General features: G+C 47.8%; 1 pseudogene; it reads left to right on the forward strand.

Moving 5' to 3' along the window:
* The first annotated feature begins 927 nt into the window (after positions 1-927).
* LOC146184107 (uncharacterized) lies at positions 928-3945 on the forward strand (annotated as a pseudogene).
* The last annotated feature ends 856 nt before the right edge of the window (positions 3946-4801 follow it).

Raw genomic sequence — 4801 nt, forward strand, 5'->3', positions numbered from 1 at the left:
CGTGCGGGTGGTGTTCGACGTGCCCTTGTGGTCGCGCTGTGGGGTGTTCGGCCACGCTTCGTGCAGCCTGCCTTGCCCCCAGTGCGGTGCAGACCACGCAGCGACAAGGTGCGGCTTTCAGACGTTCGTGTCCGTCTCCAGGAACGCAACGGTGACTGCCTTTGCAGCAGCAGGTGCGTCACCACCCGTCCAGCCTGCCGCCAGGGAACCGGCCGAGAGCCTGCAGCACGTGGTGACCAACCAGGTCGCTGCGAACCAACCGGAGGACCAGACGAGTGGCAGCCTCAACCAATCCGAGGACGAGGAGTTCACTCCAATCACCTGGAGGAAGCGAAGCATGCCGCAGCTACGACTTGACCCCCACCGCACCAAGATTGCACCGCACAGAATCCGCGGGCAGCTCGACGACTTCGAAAGCCGCTACGAGGGCCAAGAGGCGAAACGAGCGGACGCCATCGCCGTCGTGCGGAAGCAAGGGTGCCTCTGTCGCGCCGTGTGTGCTATCATAGCCTCCTTTATACACTCAAAGGAAGCTATGGTGCTATGCAGGAGAGGTGGGGGGGCCTTCCCAGACCGGTGTGACTGCGCGGGAGGGGGCAACAGCCCCTTGACCCAACATCACCTAGACGAACTTAAGGCCTCTGCGCTGAGAGCTGACGTCACAGCAACGTCACAAGTATGAGGCCGGTGTCGCGACGCGGCTCTGCTCCTCTGCCGTGGAAGTCGCGACGAGGCGCGAGGAACCGGTCTGCTCCAATCATGCCTTTCTTGAAATCCTGAACGGGAATCCGGGAAGCCACTGCACGTGGTTCCGGCAGGAGCGGTCAGTCGCCTTGCGTGTCCGATGGTGTGCTCACGGCTTATTTGGCTGCCGTCTATTTCTTCTGCGCGCGAGTCCTGTGATGACGTTTTGACATTAACGCAAAAATGCCGAACAAATGTTGTGTGCCTCAGTGCCGAGGTAACTATAAAACGGGACCAAAGGTTCATGTGTTTAAGTTCCCGCAAGATAAAGTGCTGCAGCAATCATGGATACGTGCCATTCCATGAAAAAATTTCGTCCCTTCTGAGCATTCCAGGGTAAGAGATGAATAATTTTTCCATTCGTTCTCTTTTGTAGCTTGAAATTGTAGCACCGCCAAACTTTCAAAATGTTTTGGAGCACCTTCTAAATGTGTATTTAATATTTGATCACGGGTTCCTATTTGTAGCAGGCTGTTACTTATATTAGACAAATATTTGTTTTTTAGGTCTGTGAGCATCACTTCACAGACGACGACATCGTACGAGAGGCGCCATATGTCGACGATCGATGCTACAGGTCGAGTTACGACAGCAGAGTTGTCGCATCTCCGCCTTCGGTCAGGTGCAATTCCATCATTATTTCCAGGCTGCCCTAGTTACCTATCAAGCACAAAGACTTTAAGAGAGGAGCCAGAGGCGAAGCGAACGCGCCTGGAAGCTGCTTCAATGCAAAGAGCAATTTCTGAGTCAATTCAGACATTTCGCAATGCCGAGGAAGCGGACAAAATCACCACTTTAAGGGACCTTGCTAACGAAGCCAGAAGCCATAAGTCACAGTTCGGGCATATAATTGAGGCCAGGGAGCGTCTCATGTTGGTGCACATCGTAGAGGACGAGGCTCCGTGGATTAAATATTCAGTTGTAGTAAAATCAGACCTCAGTATCACATTGTTCTTTGTGAAGAAGCCGCTCACAAGACTGGGCCCTAACTTGCCCATTCCGAGTGCAGCCAGAAGCATAAGAGAAATAATAGAACTCCTCCAAAACGTTGAGAATTGGGATAAGAGCTTAAAATCAAATTCTGGCGATGCAAACGAAGACATCGGTGACACTATTCGCCTACTGCTGAACAAGTTTTCCACGACACCAGCCGACGACCAAGCCAAAGCGATAGAATTCCTGAGCGAGCAGCTGAACCTGCTTTTTTTTTAAGAAGGAGCGGAGACGATACTCCGTTGAATTCATGGTTTATCGCTGCATTCTTTTTACGGTATCACCGCATGCATATAAGTACATCCGCAGCTATGGATATGTCACCCTGCCCCACCCTATGATCATTTGGCCGATATGTTCGTCATTCGGTATGAACCCAAGGCTGGAACATCATGGTCCTACATTCCTGAATTATGTTACAAAGAGGATCTCGGACCTCGATGATCGCCAGAGCTTCGTTACCTTGATGGTCGATGAAGTCGATATTAAACCATATTTTGATTACAAAGGGGGCAATATAACTGGTGCGGCACTGAATTTATCGGAAGTCGCTACCAGTGCTTTCGTCTTCATGGTACAGAGCATCGCATTCCCTTTCAAGGCAGTGGCCCACATCGTCCCAGTGCACAAAGCCGATGGGGAGTTTCTGCACAATTTACTGAAAGATGTGATATGTGGGCTAGAAAACATTGGCTACAGAGTTTTATGTGTAGTCAGTGACAATCATTCAGTGAACAGAAAGACAATGTCTTAGTTTGCAACGCCGCACACAAATGCAATTTTATATCCGCACCCCTCTGACCCATCAAGGCCTCTCTTTTTTTGTAATTGATCCAGTGCATATACTCAAATGCATCCGAAATAATTGGCTCAACCAAAAAAAAACGATTAGCTATGCTTTTATTTTCCTGACTTCAATGAAAATTCCAACCAAACCAGCCTCCACGCATGCGCACAGCATCGTTTGCTACAATCAGAGAAGCTTACAAGCTGGAGAGTGATCAGCTTTTGAGGTACGGTTACTCGCTCTCTAGAAAAGCCTTGTACCCGTCTAGCCTTGAGCGGCAGAATGTGAAGTTCGCCTTGCAGATTTTTAATGACTCCCTGCCACCAGCGCTTCGTGCTCTTGGAGAAACACACAACTTACTCTTTCCTGAAGATACAGCGAGTTTCATTGAAGTTATAGCAAAGTGGTGGAAGGTTGTAAATGTTAAACCCCATGGAAAGGAAAACGACTGAATAACCCATTTCAAGAGCCAGTTTTTCCTTCGGAGGATGACATGAAGGTGGCTTTTCTCTACAACATTTTGGACTGGCTTGATTCTTGGAAAGAAGAATCTCTACAGCGGGGTGCTCACAAAGGAAACCCATGCTTCTCTGCATCAAACAACCCATGCACTGGTTGAAGTGAGCAGGTATTGCTTCGATGAACTGCAGCTTTCACACGTCCTGCTCGGCAAGTTCCAGACGGACAGCTTAGAAGACTGCTTCGGGAAATACAGGCAACTTGCTGGCTCCCAATATTATGTTTCTATTAGGCAAGTTTACGAGAGCGAAACTAAATTACGGCTGCAAAATACTTTTCCCACAATCTGAAGTGCTTGCGGAATGAATAGCTCCTTCGATGAGCAATGGGAAGATCTGCGAAAGCAGATTGAAACACCGCATCCTAGCTGCAACGTTGTAGTTACGAGAGATGCCTTGTCAAAAATAGAAGACGTTATCCCCGTCCTTGTATACGTGGCAGGATATGCAGTCTACGCGACTCTCAAGAAATTAAACTGCACGAAATGTCGGGCAGCATTGACAGTCGACAAGACTATCACTGTCTCTGCAGCTCAAAAATACTATCACTTGGTGAAAGATATAGACTGAGGTGGCCTCATTTTCCCAGCGTTGTTTCCTGTAAATCCTGTTACCCACAACTATGTTGTTGTTGAACAAGTGTCCAAGAAAGCGGAGTTCTTGAGGAACCCAAACCAGCGCCGTCTAGTCACCGAACTCACATTGCAGCCGCTTGCAGATCAAGAGTCATCAGATTTTGACATCTGCGAAGATGGGCACACAGTTGAGCTTCTGTTGAAGCATGTGTTGTGGAGCAGTACCAACATTATGCTCAAAAACTTCTGCCGCAAGCTTAACAATGATGTAGCCAATGCAAATGCTAAGGCTAAGGAAAGAAAAGCTGCAACGCTTTCAAGGAAGTGAAAAGTTGTTTGTTTGTTGCTGGTGACTTTTAAATGTATATATTATTCCGTGTCAAGAACAGTGCTACAATAATCGAAATGTAAATAAATGTTTTGTACGTGTAAATCTCTCCACTGATGTCTCAACTTGAGTAAAAACAATCTTTTGCAGCCAACTGTGCTGCTGCCTCATATCCTCGAGCAGTAAAAAAGAAACATGCACGTTCCTCGAAAAAACCGGTGAGGCCCCATCCCTGTGACGTCACTGGAAGAGCACTGAGGCCTTACATTCGTCTAGGTGGTGTAGCTTGACCGTGACTGCATTCATGGCGCGTCGTGGTCCTTGTCCGGACAGGACTTTCGCCCCAAAACAAAAACTCTCCCCCCCATCTGAGAGGGAGAGGGGGCCTTGCCGGGGGCGGCAGATGGATGATGATAGGCTGATGGATTGCGTGATCCTGGAACGGGGCACTTTCGGATGCCAAGTTTCCTTTCTATCTGACAACGGCAAGATAAAACTGCCGTTATCACGTAGGATTTCACACATTCTTATTTTACTAACGCGGAACGGTACAAAGGTTTTGTAGAAGTAAATTGGAGCTAGATACCTTAAAATATATCACATTTCGTAGTTCATTTGCCAAGGAAATTAGCGCCCTTGAGCAGTTTATACCTTTCGGCAGTGAAAGCAAAATATTCCTTCGTGATGACTCGATCTCAACACTGGACATCACGTATACTTTTCCCAGAATTAATACAACTTGTTTCCAGCTGCAGCAAATCCGCATTCTTATTTCTGTATAAAAGGGAAGGCAGAAAATTTGGAAAAGGCACTTCGTCATTGATGAATTGCAACTACAGCATCAACAAAAATTCGT

The sequence above is a fragment of the Amblyomma maculatum genome, chromosome 7 (genome assembly GCF_055883805.1).
Source record: "Amblyomma maculatum isolate TAMU_Amacu chromosome 7, ASM5588380v1, whole genome shotgun sequence".
Taxonomy (NCBI): Eukaryota; Metazoa; Arthropoda; class Arachnida; order Ixodida; family Ixodidae; genus Amblyomma; species Amblyomma maculatum.